General features: G+C 42.3%; 1 protein-coding gene across 1 annotated transcript in view; it reads left to right on the top strand.

The window, feature by feature from the left end:
• Nucleotides 1–19153, top strand: part of DLG2 (discs large MAGUK scaffold protein 2) — a 1017318-nt gene that overhangs the window by 342048 nt on the left and 656117 nt on the right. The window lies entirely within an intron of this gene.

Below are 19153 nucleotides of genomic sequence, written 5' to 3'. Positions count from 1 at the left end.
ACTTGATTCTCCTTACTTGTGAGAGGGTTGCACTGAGAAGTGTGTGTGATACCTACACATTCATTGAATACATCATATCATTTATAAGATATTTTCCCTGTCTTAATTTTTGGATCTTTACATTGCATTTGGATTTAACTAGTTGCCAAGTTAATTAGAGAGCTGGTGGATTGAAAATCTGATGTGTTCGTGTCTAACAGAGCAAATAGGTAATCAGCAGGATTTTCAAAACCAGTAAGCAGCCAGACACTTCATTATCAATAACACAAATGTATCTGAACTAAATCAGAATTAGGAGCCTAGTCTTGGTAGATACTTTTCAAAGTCTCACATTTTTAGGTACTTTAAAAAACTGGCCATGTGTACTTTAAATTTTAGTTATCTTATATTCTCCTATCTGGCTTTTACTTATAAATTGGAAAAGGAAAACAGCATGTCTGCTAATTCATTTCTGAATCATTTTCTCAGATGTCAATGGATTAATTCACAGGAGAAAAATATTCCCGCTGCATCTGATAATAAATAGAAACTAAAAGAAATGAAGGCAAGTTCTTATTTACACAACAAAAGCAGAAAGTACTGGGCTTTGGAAAACGTAAATACTTGCATTCAGTCTTTTGTGAAAACTACAGCACAGGGTAATATGACATATTTATGAAGTTTGAACTGTCATAAAAAGCAGCAATTTCTCAGTTTCAGCTATGTCATTATGGAAAAAGGTAGCACTTCTTAAAATCTGGAGATGAATCACTGGTGCAATATACCTCGTTATTTCTTTAATTGGTTGTAGTAATTTTAGTAAGTCTAGACTTAGCATAAGTTTTCATCAGTCTGAATTTTAATGCTTTAATCTTTAAAAAGAAAAATATATTAAATTTAAGATCTTAACAAATCTGATTTTTAAAAGTTGTAGTGTTCAGTTTTATAGTTTTAAAAAGTTTAACAGCCCTACTGAGCACTGGGCCATCATGGCCCAGTGCCTCCTTTGCCCCATATCTCGTCTCTGGATGTGAAGTCTCTCCTCATCAGGGCCCCAAGCACACATCGGACATCCTCACCAACTTCCCCCAACCTTGGGCATACATTTGGCTGGAAGAGGGAACTTGATGGTGGAGACTCTGTGGAGGGTGAGCCCCGTTTTCTTTCCCTCACCCTCTCCCCTGTGGGCAGAACACCAGGGACTGATGTCCACTGGCTCGTTGGGTACCTCCAGGGAGCAGAGTGCTGTCGCAGGTGCTCTGCTCAGGTTACCCCTCTGGTTCCCTACCAACCTATTTTTGATTCTGTGGTGCTTGCACCATTTTGCTTTTCTCACTTGTACCTTCATCGTGCCCCAATCAGTTGGTTTTCTCATTTTTCCTCTTCTCATTTCAACCTTTCTCTCCCCGGGAGGGCTTTATGGTGCAGTAACTGTAGGAAAGTTTGTTTAAGGAGACCATAGCTGCTTTCTATGATCTTTCTGATGTCTACATATTCATCCTGGATTCCATTCTCTTCTTAATCCAGCTTCTTCTAGGTCATCAAAACTATTGTTAAAATGCAATGGTGTCCATAGGATTGTTTTTTACATCAGACATGGCAATGATTGCCATGAATCTATGATAAAATGAGTAGACGTGTGAACGAGGGGTACCTATGGACATCGTTTACTTTGACTCTAGCAGGAGTTTTGATATGCCTCCTCTTGTATCCAGGTTGGGATATTATTGTTTGAATGGCTGGAGAACTAGATGAGGAATAAACTGGTTGAATGATCAGAATTAGAGGGCAGTGGTTAATGGTCACTCTCTACCTCGAGACTGGTGACAAGTGGAGTACCACAGGAGTCTATTATGGGACCTGTCTCTTTATCAATTGATCTTTATCAATGATCTGGAGATGAGGAGCACATGCTTGTCAAGTCAGCAGACACCACAGTGGGGGGAGAAGTTGACATGTTCAAGGGCAGGGCTGCCATCCACAGAGTCCTGGACGATCTGGAGGACGAGGCCAACAGAAACCTAATGAAATTCAACACATATGAACAGGAGTAGAGCCAGGCTATCCAGGGAAGTGATTCTCTCCCTCTTCTCAAAGCTTGTTAGACCCCGTGCTCCTTCCAGCATGAGGAAGGTGTTGAGAAATTCAAGCAAGTTTGCCAGATGTCCACCAAGACGGTCAGAGCTGGAGCACTTTCCCTTTGAGGAGAGACTGAAAGACCCAGGCTTGTTCAGCCTTTCAAGGAATGGCTTCAAGGGGGACCTAACCACAGACCTGAACGGTTACAAGCTGGTCCTCGAGGAGATGGAGCCAGGCTTTTCACAGTGGCACATGGTGGAAGGACGAGAGGTAACTTGCATATATTGAAATGAGGGAGATTCAGAATGGATGTAAGGAGCAACTTTCACCACTGGAACAGCCAAGCAGTGGGCCAGTTTTCCCAGAGAGGCTGTGCAGTGTCCATCCTTTGGATTTTTCAAGAGTTGGCTGAATAAACTGAGTAACCCTGAGTAACCTCATCTGACTTCGTAGCTGATCCTGCTTTGAGTGGGAGTTTGGACCAGAGACCGCCTGAGGTCCCTTCCAACATGAATTATCCTGTGATCCTGTGATCTAAATTTCTTCACATTAAATAATGCATGGCATAGAACATTCCTTGCTCCTAGTAAAAACACCCCGCTCTTCCGTCTTCCTTCCTGTAAAAAAAGAAACATTTTTAGAACTGTCAGTTTTTCTCATGGTGTGAGAAATGTGTCTGCACTGAAAAATGGCAATATATTCCATTGTGCAAGATAGCTGTAAGAAACCTCTACAGAAACATCTAATATCAGGAACAGTCAGTTCATAAGAACTGTGCTTCTTTGTCTTGAGATATTTTTCAGTTTATCTTTCTTTAGAACAGAGTAGTGGAAGTTAAAATTAACCCTCCTTTGGCTGTAGGATGTTTCTAACCCACATAATTGCAAAGAAATACTTTAAAATATGACCCACGTGCACCCTGATGTCTCAAATAAGAGGAACAGATTAGGGGTAGAGTTTCCACTTCTGCTTAAACTCCTCCGTAGGGTCAAGATTCAACTGGTTGATATCACTGCGGCAAAGTCTGCCCAAGAGCAGTTGGTAGGAGACTCCAGATGGGCATTTCTGGCTGTGATATTCATAATGGATCAGCAACCACAGTAGTAGATATAATTCCCCCACAGTTACTGAATCCTGTTTAGCTTCTCCTCTTTATGTTCTGGTGCCAAGATGTGACACAAGCTTCATGATATTCTGGCAGAGACGGGATGTGCCAGCGGGGAGGGAAGAGCAGACTGCCTGGGACATGGAGGGAAGGGTACAGGTGGCAGGAGAGAACAGTTGACAAAGCCTCAGGATGTCAACCTACATTCACGTGGCTGCAACGTCACCTGCAGTTACAGAAGCCCTGCAAATAGTTCTCTTAATTTAAAGGCAGCTTAGGTTTACAGGCATAAAGACCTCCCAGACTGTTATGCAAATATGGAGCATAAGTAGTGGGGAATCTTAGGGGTAATCAGTTCATCCTAGGAAAGTCACTTTTCCTAATAGCCAGAAATCCCGTGTGGATGTTCAAGGGAGGCTCAGATGTGGGTTTGTGATTCTGCCCTTGGTTGTAAGGCAGTTTCCCACCTTCTGACTTTTGTCTGCTTTCCAGAGTGTGCCTGCCTCAGCCTGACTACTCCAATTTAGAGGATAGCACCCTTTAAAGCTAGACAGTACTCAGTTTCAATCTGGCATTAAGTGGAATATTAACACAGGTAATTCCCCTTAAAGCCAAGAACAGCTATGGTTGTCCCTGGTACATTGATGGAGGATTTGACCCCATGAGCATCCTTAAACTCCGAGGGGCTGCATACATGCTTTTTGTTGACATTTATTCTCATGTGCTAAATTGTTTAAATCTCTTGTTACACACAAAGATGCAGTGAGGGGAGTAAAACTGGAGCAACGTATTGGTTTTATCACTAGCAATATTCTTCAAAGAATATAAAAGCGTCTTCTTGTGAGGTACATATGCAAGTATATAAATTCTGTACTAATATTTCAATGATTTTTTTATTAATTCTCTGCCATAACTGTAAAATAACTTGTATGTCACACTGACACCAGAAACAAGCATAATTTCCAGGTAAACAGGCGTCTAAGTACTCCTCCAGGAAATTTATGTAACTTTGGCTCCTTCCTATGGCTGAAAATGCAATAGTCTAAAACAGACACCACCATTATGTATCCTTAGTAAAAGAGGAGTAATTATTGGTTGTGGATGGCAGTTTATCTTATTCAGAAATGTGGTTTCGTATTAAAAGAACAAAGTCCATAATTTCTGTTAACCATCCAGAGTAAAACAAGCTGGTATATATATTCACAGATGAATTAATCTGTTCTTTAAACACTGTAATTTTCAATAATACCTGCAGATGAGTTATTTGATTTTTGGTTTTTTTTTAATATATATATAAAATATAGAAAAATATATAAACATTTATTTATTTTTATATGTGTGTATATATATATATTCACCTGTCCAGAACAATTTTCATAACAATTTTTATTGGTCTATCTTCAATTACTAGGCCTTTGGGGAGGTATTGTCATCCCTGATACTGTGTAGTACAAAACACTTTCATAGCAATCACTAAAAAACAGACAGAAATTATGTGATTGAGACTAGAATCATAGGCTGGATGTACTCAGACATTCAACTTTGAGAAACATAGGAAAATTCATATGTTAGGGAGTGGCAGAAATAATCTGAAAGAGATATTTATCAGCGGACAAAGATCTTTAAAACGATAATGTTGAAAAAGAAGTAAAAGTAATAATAACAAAAGCTGAAGACCCCAGTCCTTCACATTCATCCACATATATGTAAGTACTTGAACTCATGGTCAGGGTACCACAGATTAACATGATGTCACATGTCTGTTGAGCATGTGATTGACTGTGCCTGTGCTCTTTTCCTGCGGTAAATATGAGGTAATGCAATTTAGCTTCATTTCCAGTAAAAGAGGAGTTTGCCGTAGATTAAGAGTAAATATAGGGACTGTTACCACAATTCATTTGAGGCAAAATCAATTGTTAAATTAAGGTAATTTGGCAATCGATCTGAACATTGATTGTTTGCAGACTTAAAATGTTAAAGCAGTCACAACAAAGTACTCTTTGGCAAACGACAGGTGAGTGGTCAGCAACGGTGCCGAAGATGGTGTTTGGCGTTTGAATGTTCCAGAGCAAGACTAGAGCCATGTCCTTTTGAGCAAAGGATTAGTGAGAAGCACCATTCTCCAAATCTGGACATCCTGGGTGCCACATCTCAGCTGGCTCCCTAGGAGCTGAATACGATTCCTACAAGGACCCATTTTGATAAAAATCCACTGTTAGTCTCACAGTTCACATCTTTAGCTTTCCAGCTCATTCCTGGTCCTCTGGCTGTACATACTGCATAAATGTTAATTCACTCTTGGACTGGCTTTTGAAGCCAGCCAAGCATGCTGGGGCAGGTCCCTGGTGGGACATCACCCTAGAAGTGCTGCAGAAGAAAGTACGCAGTCTGGAAACTACACAGTCCTCCAGCACAGTCCCAGAATGTTTTGTATCCTCAGCCACAGATGTCACAGGAATGCAACACAGATCTCCAGCGTCATGAAAAACTCAAGATCAAGTACTGTGTTAGCGTGGATGCGGCCTGTCTGAGTTGTAGGGGAAGAGCCCTGAACAGTTTCGGTATGAGGTCTGCTGCATTTCTTAGCCTGAGGTGGGTGCAGTTGGACCTATATTTTTTTGTAAGAGTCTAGAGTATGCCTAGGAATCATAACTTAACCACAGCCTTTTTCCATTGTCCAGAGACCAAGTCTCACCTTGATTTAATTATTGAAAATGTAATCTGGATTCTTTGATGTCTTCCTAGAACCGGTGTCTAGGTCAATACCTGGTAGCAGCAATGTAGCAACCACCATGCTTACAATTCACAAATATCTTAAGAACTTTCTGGGTGACCACAAGTCCCTCAGTTCTTTTGGTGAAACCTTTCTGAATTGTAGAGTGTTTCATTTACAATCATTCATTAAATGACTTTCATAGTCACTTATTCCATAACAATACATTAGAAAGAAGAAAAGAGGACATAAAATTCTCTCAATATTCCCATAAAGGAATAATTTACTTAACTGAAAAAAAATGTAGTCAAGACTTTAAGTAATGCTGTTCTTTAGAATCGACCCTAATCTCCACCATGAAGTGATAAATGAGTGCTAAAGGCTAAGTAGATTATCCTAGGAAAGTCTCCTTGAAAGTCATTTGACAGCTAATCATATGTTAAGGTCAAACATTACCAGTTTCTCATGGGAGAGAAGTAGACATCCCATCTGATTTTCCTACTGTGAAAGAATTTTAGGAATATGTCCAGATTCAAGGATTCTGCAAATGTCCCCTAACACCCCTTCTCTGACACTTTTCCTGAGTTTGAATTTATTTCTATTTGGTTTGGCCAATATCTATCCCAAGGGCAACAGAGGCCTCATGTATTTGGGAGAAATAGGGTACATTCTTTTCTTTTCGTTTCACTCACAGGAACTCCACTGCCCCAAAACAATTTTGCAATACGGTTAAGGTGGAAAGGGTGCGGGGCTCTGGGACACCAGGGCACACAAGTGGACTCTCTTCAGGCTCTATCTAGGTCAGTCCATCTTCATTTCTTCAGTCTCCTTAAGCTCTATGCTAAAGATCTTATCTGAAGATACTTATCTACTGCACTCAAGTGTGAAGGCAATCTAGGATAACTGTCCTACAAATTTTAAGCAGCTCTGTGAGTAAAGTCTACAGTTAGGCGAAATGATTTGGGCATTCATGGAGGCATCGCTGGCACAACCTCTTTTGCATCCGAAGTCGCTTTTCCACACTCTAAGCTATAGTCATGCCTCAGAGGAATCAAATTTTGTAACAAGGAGCTGAACACTGTAAAAGAATGTGATTGTGTCATGATACTGCTTGAAACCTATTTTTCCTTCTCGTGAATGAAAGCGCTTTCCTTCCAGAGTGGAAAGGAACATATGAATGTAGGCAAGATGATGATTCACAGCTGTAAAATTGCTCCCATGCATAACATTCCTGAGCATGAAGATCTGACTGCAGTCAGTATGTGGCTGCAGTTCTTGTAGACGTGTAAAAGCCACCCAGCCAGGGCACTGGCAGGGCTTTCGCTGAGGTGAGCGTAGGCTGCAAAACCCACTCAAGCAGCAGTGCAAGGGTTTGGGCGGCCAGCCCTCGCTGAGCGATGGTTCCCACGCCGATGTTGTTTTCTGTACTTGGGCTTAGCTAGCTTATCTCCCCAACTGACACGGTTTTGTCTGCACTGTAGTCCTGACCCTGACTGGTGCAGCTATATCTTCTAAGGTTTTGTTAAAAGACACATTTGAGAGGTATTTTGGGCCAGACAATATGCAAGTGAGAAGCAAATGAGAAATCATGGCTTTGCAGAGTTGTGAAGTGGGGTGGATGGACAAGGGAGGAAAGGGAAGGAATGGGCAAAGAAGGATACAACTTCATCGCTTTTAACAGCAAATGACAAAATTCTTCACCCGTTTTCCAGATGAAGGAAGGAAGCAGTTTTCACTTTATAGGAAGCTTTTAAAATGACATTTTTAATAAACAAAGTGACCTTAGAAATCCAGAAAGGAAGAGTGGCATTCTCTGTCTTTGCTGAGGTGGAGGAAGGAGCTGGAAGAGCCTGCCAGGGTTAATGAAGATCAAACAAGCCATTCCAGCCAGCAAGATTGTTGTGTAGAAACCACATTAAACCACACAGACTTTTCTGTCACATAGTGAGCTGGTCGAGGCAACGATGTTTGCTTATTTATTTGTTTATTTATTCAATTTACAAGAGGCTCTGGGCAGCACACTCCCTTAGGGCACGTATAATAAAAACAGTACATCAATTAAATAGCGATGTTTACAGCATTGACAGAGTGCCTAACGAAGGACTTTGAATTACTTCAGGCCTGTCCCTTTGGAGAATACTCAGCTTGTAGCTCTCGCACATCTGGAAGGTTTGGAGGAGAAAAAGGCTGCATGAATACGTGGATGTACCTTGAAGCATAGTTTGAAGGACAACAGGAGCTTCAGCTGTTGTCTTATAGCTGTCAGGGAGGTGAATTCTCCAGTTTGGAGCCCTACATGAGATAAACCTGAGTTTTTTTAAAGCTATTTATGTACCTGCAATCACAAGTAGGCACTAGTGGGTGTTCTTACTTGCCCTGTTTTTTAATTTTAATTCCAAACCTGTTCAGCCTACAAGTGAAAATCCCACGAGGTACCAGACTACATCTACCTAACTTTAAAAATCTGGGCCTTGATAGACTACAGCTACAACATTAGCAAGTCGTGAGAGAGGCAGCCCCTGAGGTCTCTTTTATAGCTATTTGGTCAAGCGTACTTAGAGGTAAATGCGTTGTGTTTATTAAGGGTCTGCCATATAACAAAAATATGCCCTCAGTGTAATAAAGAGTAAACCAAACAAACCTCACACACGACTCTGTTAATGTCAGCTCCCAGCCATGCAGCGTGTCCCACATGTGTCCCGTGTCCCTGTTTCCTACCTGTGTTGCCTATTTTCTCCACTTTGTAAGGCCAATGCAGAGTTGGAGTGGCCATGAAAGGAGAAATGCCACTCTCAGGACAACTGTCCTATTTCCCCGATGGCAGTTTTTGTAGTGTGATGGTGGATCCAGCCAGGGTGTCCCATCTTGTAGTCCTTCAGTCTATGCAGGCTAAGTGGTCCCTGGACAAGAAAAGATTTATTTTCCTTTTCAAACCCCATCTGTCTGCCAACAGGTCCACAGGAATCCATGGGGAGGCCATGGGGAAGGGGCCTGTCTAGATGCATAAAGAAGAAGCAGAGAGACAAAATCTAATTAAACCTAACTGTAGACTTTTATCCTTAGACATAGACGAGAAAGCCAGCATTATCCTAAAGGCTTAGTGATTTGGGGTGCCTCCTTTTGGGGATTTCCAACTTGAAATACCCCTGGGGTTGGCTTTCAAAACCAGTTGTGCACTCTAAGTTATAAGCGGAGTTACAGATGCTCTGCGCTGTCAAAGTCAGTCGGACCTACAGATGTCCTGCACCTACAAAATCAGACCAAAAGCCTTTTGGCTCAGGCACCCTAAAATCGTGGGCTACTTCTGCACAAGGTTACGTTAGCCCAGCTCAGTTTCTGCACCTGTAGAAGTGGACGGATGATGTTTAATTGCCTAGCTCAAAGGGGTTTTGCAAAGATCAATTAGCTAATGCCTATAAAGTGCTCTGCACGTATCCGGCACAATCTCTGTCGTGGCGTAGCACTACCCTTCCTCGCCATGCTCAGTAGGAGCACTGTTGCTTTAAAAAGGGAGCTTGTCCAAGCTCTCCTCCTCCACTGGATCTAAGATGGATGCTCCTGCTGCAGCACAGCCTGTAAGCAGACTTTGCCCAGCCTGCTTTTTTTGTTTTTCCTGGAAGCTTGCTCCAGACAAGTCAGCTGCACTGCAGACTGAGCAGAAGCAGGAGGGCAGCTCTCCCCAGGTAAGCTACCACCACCACAAAGCTGCTCATTCCCACACCTGGACGGGGTAGCACCAAGGATGCTGCCATCCTGAGAATTATGGTCCTCTCCGTCCGTGTCTCTAGCTGACTCACAATAGCTCTCAGCCAGGCAAGAGTCGAACAGCCCTGGGCCTCTGCTCTCTGACACTTCTTTCCTGGCTGACTAGCATTAATTGAGTTACCAGGAGGACAGGGAGACTCCCGTTCCCACACCCAAGGCTGATCTTGGGCACGTTCCTTTGCGTTAGCATCACCTCCGCGGAGGCGCTCCCGAATGACGTGGGAGCTGCCTGCGGCATGGCGGTCCTGAGGCCATGCTGGGGCCCGGCGGCAGACTTTTCACCCCGTGGTGAGGAGGTGGTCGTCGGTCACCGGAGAGAGCAGAGGGATTAGCTCAGAAGGGTTCTGCAGGCTCTCGTAGGCCTGCCGCCACCGGGAGCAGTTTAAGCCGCGTTGGCTCTTTTCCCTCAGAAACGCATTGATTTTCCACTAAGCTCCTCTTCTTTGAGGCATTAAAAATGTCATCTTTAGAAGAAGTTTGCAGTAACTGGGCACTCGGCACTCCAATAACTCTCCAAAGTTTAGCTTCATTTCATCTTCTTATTCCCATGGACACTTTGGAGGAGACATTCCCTCTGTATAACTTTCATTTTACGGAGGTCTTTCCCCCGCCGCCCCACGTGGTGGAGCATCGGAGGTAGGAGATGTTCCTGACTGACACAGAGCTGGAGGCAACGTGCTTTTCCTTGATGACTTCAATTTACAGGACTGTTTCACCGCGGCCAACAGTAACAGGGGGACTCCCACAACCCCGGGGACAGAGACCGCTTGTGCAGGGACAGCAGGGTGGAAAATCCCTGCCCCGACTTGCAAAGGCGTTTTAGAAAGAGAAAGGTGCTGTAAAGGGCCAGTGGTCAATGTTTACTGGGAAGGAGAGGAATAGGGCCATTGGAATCAGCCCCGTGCTTCCCCCTGAACACAGTCCGCAGCTGCAGCGGAGGGTCGAGCGAGGGCTGCGAGCATCGAGGGAAAGCCCATGCTACGAGAGTGCCCGGTCTAGAAGCTCCCATGAACGAGAAGATTGATAGAATGCCCAGGCAACCCAGGATTAAACTCTCTTCTCCTCCCTTTCTGTGACCCACAAGGCTTTGCAGTCTCACTTTTAAAGCCACGACGATGGGCGTCAGCCCATGGAGGCAGAGAGAATCCGTTGTCTGTGCCACAATATTAAAAACACAAGAACAACACCCTCCCAGCTTTCACTGGGTAACCTTTTCTTTTCCCACTGGGAAAAACTGATCAGGCTACAGAGCAAGACACACCAGAATAGTTGAGAGGAGAAGAGAAAATGTCTTTCAGAGGCATTTCTCTTCAATGGCCCCTTGCCATTAGTAGTGGCTCAGCTGGTTGGCATCTCTGTGTGGTTTGGAGTCAAGGGCAGCCCCCTCTACAAAAAGAAAAAGGTGGGAATTGGTGGTTTTCCCTTGTTGACAATGGTTGTTTCCCAGATGTGAGATGGATGCGTTTAAGAGAGGGATCTGCAATCTCTGTTCCCTAAATTACACTGTCAAAGTCACGTAAGGGGTTCCTGTGCACCTACTGTGTCCAGGACCAACGTCCATGGCCCGTCCTGAGCACACTGGGGTTAGAAAAGGCAGCAAACAGGGAGCCTAAGCAGATGTTGTCCTATGGCTGTTTCTGCTATAGTTTTGTTGGAGTTTTCTTGGAAAACTTGCTGTAGAATTTAGCTGTGACCACAGTCACATTTCTTATTTGCTTTCAGTTGACATTGGAGTGAACGAAGTTTAGGGTTTGGGTTTTTCTTGGTTTGTTTGGTTTGGGTTTTTTATGGAATGAGAATTTCATAGCTGAAAAGACATTAAATGCTAAAAGCTGTGAGAATAGTGGCATTTGCCAGAAATGAACACAGAATTTCCTGTTAAGAAAATCTGAGGAAAATCAGTGACAATATTCCTGACTGCTGAGAACGGCTGGAGAACACTCACTTTTAATGGGAACTGGGAAAAATGGATACATTTATATATAGAAAAAATTGTAAAAAAAAAAACCAACCAAACCCAAACAGCTGGTTAATCAGGACTTCCTTCTTCATATATCAGTGCGAATTTCTGAGCGAAAGAAAATCCTTACAGAGGAAACCAAAGGTGTTCTCCTGCTTCTAGCAGGCATGGTGACAGCCTGGGTTCATCTCTGACATGAAATGTGTGTCTGATTATCACCCATCCAGCGTGCCTGTACCCTAACCCATAGTAAGTGTTAACCATAATAATATGGAGCAAGTAACCTAAGACTTTACAAAATAGGATTTAGCTTTAGGTTCAGTCCATTTCTTTCTTTCTTTATTATTGTCTGTCTGAAATGATAGCTTTGTTTAATGACATTTTGCAATCAAGATATCAGACTTTCTTGCAAAAAGCTAGTAATGTTGTGAAAAATTCATTTCTCCAAAGTGCCAAAAAGCCCGACCTTCTCGTGAATTGTGATGCATCATCGGTTTTATTTTTACTTCTGCTTTCATCAAGTACTTTTCCTTTAGGCTTATCATTTGTCTCTAAATAGTAGTACCAGATGACACAAGAAATGAAGGCTGGTTTCCGGTGGTTCCTCTCTGGAGCTGCCAGCAGCAGTGTGAACTTCTCAGTACTAGAGACGGTAGTATAGACACCGGCTTTCCAATAAAAGCAAATCATGGGAACCACATTTGAAAATTAATGCCAGCCTCTTATGAAACACTTTTAGGAAATGGTCAAGGTAATAATAATGATTTTTTACTTGCTTTTAGATTTGGTTTTGATTTTGTGATTTCTTCTGTTCCTTAACTTTTATTTAGATCATAACAGCATTTCACACATCACTCTTAAAAGAGATAGACTCCTTATTTTCCTTCAGTCAGGTATAGTCCCCATTGATTTCCCACCTATATGGGCCATTAATGATCACCAGAATTTGAATTCCATATCACCCAAAGGCAATAAGGTCTAAGCAGTGTATGTATCTTCTCAGTAAGCAGAGACACATTTCTTGAAAGTGGACTTCCCCTGTGAAACTACTTTTGGGGATGTAACACTCTGCTCCAGCTAGTCTAAATCCCAGGAAGAATTACTTCCAAGTGCCTTTTATTGAAGTCCATATCCTTAGCACCCTGGAATTTGTCAGAGGAATGGCACATGTAAAGTTCAACATAAATAAATGACCTGAAAGCAATAGCATGAAATACAAATGTGAAGTGTTGCAGGTAGGAAGGGATATCCAATTGCACGAATACCAAATCTGTATTGATTAGACAGGCAGCAGAGAAGGACGGGGTTGGGTAGAAATGAATCCCAGAGTGAGTCTCAGTGAAAAATGTGAGGCTATTGCAAAGCTAATGTAAAATACTTGGGCTATATTTAGAGAATTAGTGTAAGCGAGAGATGGAAGGAATTATTCTGCTGGGCAATGTCATGGTTTGGATGCACACTTTGGGAGGGATGGAGAGATTTTAGAGGAAAAGACCAAGGACCAAGGATTTTATAGTGTACAAGCTATGGTGAAGTTTGAAAGAATTAAGTAGAACAAGTTAGGATAAACAATGACCATCTTCAAATACATGAAAGCTATTGTTATAATGACTGAGACCTATTAGGCTACAACTTTTCGTTATGGAAAAGAGACCAGTTAGAGAGGATACAGCACTGGTTTATAAAATCATGAGTGACATGGAGAGGATGAATAGGAGTTGACTGTTCCTCGTTTCTTCTGTTGCAACATTTTGAGACAGCTGATAAAGATACCAGGAGCAGGACTCATAATAAACACAAAAAGAGAGATTGTCATAGAAGTGGAAGGCCTGATTATCTTCTCACCAAAGAATGTTATGGAAGTAGAAGTTTACATGGATTCCAGGGGAGACTGGAAAATTACTGCCAATTACTGTGCTTCCTACTGGGGGAGTCCCACTTGCAGACAGCAGGAAGGACGTGTGTGCAGAGCTGGTCACCATGTGTAGGACTGTGGCCAAGCTTACGCCTCTGTTTAATGCATATAGTAAATATGTGTGTGGTGCGGTAACTTCCGTGCATATTGACATAACTGAGCTAGCTAGTTTAGTGCTAGCAACAGTGTCGTAACATAAAATTCAGTGTAAGCTAACCCCTCTTCTGCCCCAGAAGTCTGGGTAAATACTGAAGCTCTTAGTCCTTGGTGAGCTCTAGTGTGTGGTGGCTAAACTGATCATTTCAAGCTCATTTAGGTGGATGTGTATTACACTATAATCGCTGGAAGACTTCAGTAGGTCTGCATAATGACATTAAAGTGGGGCATGTATATTCTGAATGTGCTGTGTGCATGTTTTCACTCTGTGTTGGCAGGACCAGGCCTTTATTTCTGTTTGTCACAGAAAATCTTAAAAATTCTAACACAAGATATAAATAGGAGTCTTCAGAAAAGCGGAGCTGTTCTGTAGCTATTGAGGACTGGCAGTAATATGCTTGGTTTTTTCCTTCAAGCTGGTATTTAATTCAAGTAATTTTTCTCCCCTCTCTCATTTTTCTTTTAAATTTATACCTGGCTAAAGAAGTTACTTTAAAAAATTACATGCAGTTGGTGACTTTGTAAATGATTTAACAGATCAAAATTATTTTCAGAAATAATGCAGACAGTTTTCCACTGCTTAAAAATAAAAGTAAAACTGTGCTGGCAATGTGTCACTTTAAAATATGTAAACACTTATGAACATGAGTACTTTTTGTAAGAGTATTCCCATTAACTTAAAAATCACTGTTTATATGACTGTGTACTTAGAGATATGGGCATTTAATTAGAAGGCATTATCTCCATCTTCAGGTGGAGAGATTGACTCATGTAATGCTTTCTAAGCTGTCTACCGCATCTGAATTCTCGACGCATGGGTGTTTTTCAGAGCATCCAAGCTGTCCTCCGCCTATCGATCTGCCTCCATGCAGTGATCTCAAGGTGCTCGAGGAGAACTTTCTATCTCCACGAGTTGTCCGTGCCCTTGTCAGCTCTAGGTGAAGCAAAGCAGCTCTCCACCAGCAGGGTCTGCTGTTGGCAGGAGCCAACTGGCACCTCATCCCTGTCTATATCCAGAGATTTGAGAAAGCCGAGCCAGCTGCCACAAGCCACCGCGTGAGGTGCAGCAGCTGCTGTTCGTGACAGTGGAAGCGGTGGGTCCCAGCAGTCGCAACGGCATCTCGCAGAAACAGCAAACTTGTCTCTACGCAGATGTCCCTGGGGGCTCTCTGTCCCACCGCCATCCCAGTGGCCCAATTCATCTCCTTCTTACGGCAGGACTGGCCCAGATCTAGTCTAGTCCTTGAGCCTTTGGATGCAAAAAAATGTCACCTTATCCCCATTTCTAAAAGCAGGGGTGAAAATTCAGTCTCATGTTACCCCTTAGTGCAGGGTCAAACATAGCTTGCATGAGGTGTGGAGAGATCCCAAAATAGCAGCTCCTCCATTGATTTTAGCTGCTCTTGAGCTGATATTTGGTGACTGTAGGGTCTTTCCTGGGTGGGCTTCAATGATGTGCGCTCACAGCCCAGAAGGCCAACTGTACCCTGGACTTCATCACAAGAAGTGTGACCAGCAGGTTGAGGGAGGGGATTCTGCTCCTCTGCTCCGCTCGGGTGAGACCCCACCTGCAGTTCTGCCTCCAGCTCTGGGCCTCCCAAATTAAGAAGGACATGGACCTGCACGAGCAGGTCCAGAGCAGGGCCATGAAGATGATCAGGGGGCTGGAGCACCTCTTCTGTGGGGACAGGCTGAGAGAGTTGGGGTTGTTCAGCCTGGAGAAGAGAAGGATCCGGGGAGACTTTATAGCAGCCTGCCAGTACCTAAAGGGGGCTTATAAGGAAGATGGGGACAAACTTTTTAGCAGGGCCTGTTGCAATAGGACAATGGTTAATGGTATTAAATTAAAAGTGGTGAGATTTAGACTAGATATAACAAAGAAATTTTTTAGGATGAGGGTGGTGAAACACAGGAACAGGTTGCCCAGAGAGGTGGTCGATGCCCCATCCTTGGAAACATTCAAGGTCAGGTTGGACGGGGCTCTGAGCAACCTGATCTGGTTGAAGATGTCCCTGCTCACTGCAGGGGTGTTGGACCAGATGATCTTTAAAGGTTCCTTCCAATGCAAACTATTCTATGATTCTATGATAATTGTTCCAAAGGCAGGTGGATTTTCAGGCTTAGTTTGCCCAGGCTTCTGATACTCACCAACAGACAAATTTCAGCAAAATAAAGGCTTGTCGTCGCCATTCTATTCCCCAAAATGACCAGCTCACATAAAGTGTAGACATAGCTGAGGTCCCTGAAATACCCTAAGTAGAGTCCCTCCAAATAACAGGACAGCTGTGAAAACTTTGGTTTAGACTAGAGGTTTGAGACTGTTTTGTTCTTAAGGAACAGTTGTGTGCAGTCATTTCTATTTTGATGGGGATCTTTCAAGTTTGTTTTATATTTATATTCTCTGGTTCCTGCTGTACATGCTGCCTGTGGTGCAACAAGCCTTTTCCCTTTTTCTTTCATCTAATACGATTCTTCGAGAAGACAACTTCTCTTTAATCACTGTCAGAGACAGGTTTAGTTTTTAGGAGGCTTGATTAGCTTACAGGGAGTTCAGAGAAGAGCAACTGAGAAGGTGATTTTGAATTCTAACCAAAGATAAGAAGAAAGTTAACAATGCATATAGCTTGGCCAAGGGTCTGTAGATCATCTTGATCTTCTGGTATCTAATGGATGTGGTAGGGGCTTAGAGGAATTTTTAATGGTACAGCAATGGAACAAAAAGTTGTGTAGTGAAAATAGGGAAGGGGAAATACACAAATCTGTACTATAGTACCAAAACTTAAGCACTTTCCTCAACAGAAACAGCAGAGAATTTAAAAAAAAACCCCAACAGTTAAATATCCTAATATAGTCAAGGGTGAATATCTAAAAATTCTATGTGACTTTCCAGGTGTTTACTTTTATTTTTTTCCATATTGGCCTTCTTGATTCTCATATGATATGTCAGGTACAGGGCTAAGTATTGCTATTTGAACTAGCTCCAAAGCAGGAGGAGGTATATACACATCAGGTGAGGAACTATCACGCAAACATGACCACAATACTTCCAGAAATGCAACTCAGCTGTTCCAAGTTAATTCATCTATTTCCACATAACGGTGCACTGTGAAAGGCAGACATGGTCGGAGAACCTGGAAAAGTTGGGTGAAGGCAACTGCCAGAGAGACTGGTGGAGCAGGAGAAATTTTACCAGCTGAACAAACCAAATGGAAATGATAAGTGAAGGAACAGTTCTCGTTCCTCCCAAATCCAGCAGGTGAGGGAGTGAGTAACTTTTGCAAAGACTAAGCTCAGACAGTAGCAGGTGACTTTTATTCGCTGGCAGGGTCATTTTACTTGAAGCTTCTGACAATACGCTGCAATTTGCTGGGAGTCTCCCTTTTTGCTAATAGCAGAAGAGGTGCACTTCATTGTAACAGCCCAGCAGTTGTGAGCAAGCGGGCTGGATCAGTGCATTCAAGTCCGAAGAAAGGTGGAGAGCTCACAAAACTCAGCAGATCTGTGGAGTCTTTTTCATACGGTAACACCCATAGCGTATGTTCCTCTGCTTATCCCATCAGACAGAGCGAAAATGTGGACATAGATTTTCCAAGAACCCTTACTCCTGCAGTATGACTGTGATTTAATGCCTTTCCTGGCAATTAGCAATCTACTTCTGTGTCTATGATGAGTGCTATTGTTAAAAAAAAAAAAAAAAAAAAAAGATGGGGAATCTCTGAGCAAATGTTTTCTTATAGCAGTTTTCTATACGTGGTTGTCACTTAATTGAAATAAATGTCTTGGCCAATTGCAATATGAGTTATTATTCCTATCTGCCATTGGAATGAATCTTCCTTTTCTGATCTTTTCCCAAATGACTGTGCGTCAGGTAACTGTTTTTCACTTGAAAGCAACAATTAGTTTAAGTGTGAAGGGATGTATTTCATGCCTTGTGCAACACTCAGGTGATTGGTGTTCAATGCATCTTAACACTGAAATGAAACCACAGGTGAAACCCATTCTGGTTGAAAATCTGCAATAGTGTCAGGGACTGGGGAAGAAATGGGCATTTTAATGAACAGATATGTCCTCCCTTTTGAGAGCACGAGCCAGCTGAATGAAGTCAGATCCAAAAGATCCAAGAGGCTAACTGGCTGATTTTTCCTTCCCTTCTTTGAAATCTGAATTTGGAATGAAATGCAGGTGATTTTAATTAGGCCCTGTGAATATTAATCGGAAATCACATTTGTGTCATTATGAGTCCAGTTTTAAATCAGGACATTGTGTTTAAAACATTGAAAAGTGCAGATGCGATGTGTTCTTATATTAGAAATGCTAATGATTAGGACAGATTGAGAGTATTACTGATCACTTAAATGTCTAAGATGGGTGGATATTAGAACTGCTAAACCAGTTAAATAGCACAGTTTTCTGGCATTTTGTAGTAGTGTCTCCTAAAAATATTTTCATGCCACCCCCATCCCAAATTAACGCTTCTAAGGCCAGTGATGTAGTGTGCTCACACCTTAAGGTAGCACTGTGATTCATGTTTTAATGATAGTGGCTGCTGGCTGTAACTATGGAATGTATTGTCATGGAAACTACACTTTTCTATATTTACACCAGTGCTGGTTATGCGAGAGACAGTACTTGAAAGAAAATCTGTATAATATATAGCTTAATAACGAGACAGGCAAGCTAGGAATAAACAGATCAAAGATTCAGCAATGTTACAGCTGCTGTTTGTCACCATAGTGTGTTTCTAAACAGGCTCAGTCACTGTTTCAGACGATAACTAGCACAGCAAGTCAGAAAGAAGTGCTGCTGCAATGTCACTTTGGACTAACGGGTCAGACAAACTTAGATTATTGATAGCTGATTGATTGACATCTGCGTAGTGAACTCCAGTGATGTGGAAGTCTCATGTCCAGGCTGTTGGGAAAAAAGTAGGAGCTGAGTGAATTGAGGACACTGGGTTGTAAGAGCCTGTTATTTGCAAGAAATAAATCTTCAGAAATGGAACTGGGTTGTAACTAACTGTGGAACAGTTCTATCTGTCACTTCAATCTAGAAACTACTGTCATTTTACTGAGCTTGGGCTCTTGTGAGCTCTGAGTTCAAAAATATGGAGTGAGAAACAATAATCAGAAAATATTATACCAAGCTGAAATTTAGCTACACACAAAAATTGGACAAAAAATAAAGTTATCGTATGGTGCAAAAGAAACAATAGGATCAAAGCTGTTTAAGAGAATGGTACTGTTATGGTTTTGAACTTTACAAAGTGAGGGTAAGTTATACCGAAGAAACTCTACTTAAAATGTAGATGGATACATCCGTGCACTACCCAAACTTACATACATTTATATAAATACAAAATCTTAATAGAGGAGGTCTCCCACATTAGGGTCTGCAGCCTCAGGCAGATCTTTTTTAAAATTCTGTACCGTTCACTCTCTATACTGCTTGACCTGGGTGCACACAGGGACCTCCATTTGCCAT

The sequence above is a fragment of the Buteo buteo genome, chromosome 18 (genome assembly GCF_964188355.1).
Source record: "Buteo buteo chromosome 18, bButBut1.hap1.1, whole genome shotgun sequence".
In the NCBI taxonomy this organism is placed as follows: Eukaryota; Metazoa; Chordata; class Aves; order Accipitriformes; family Accipitridae; genus Buteo; species Buteo buteo.
The sequence above is the reverse complement of the archived record's forward strand: the minus strand, read 5'-3'. Positions and strand labels throughout refer to the sequence as shown.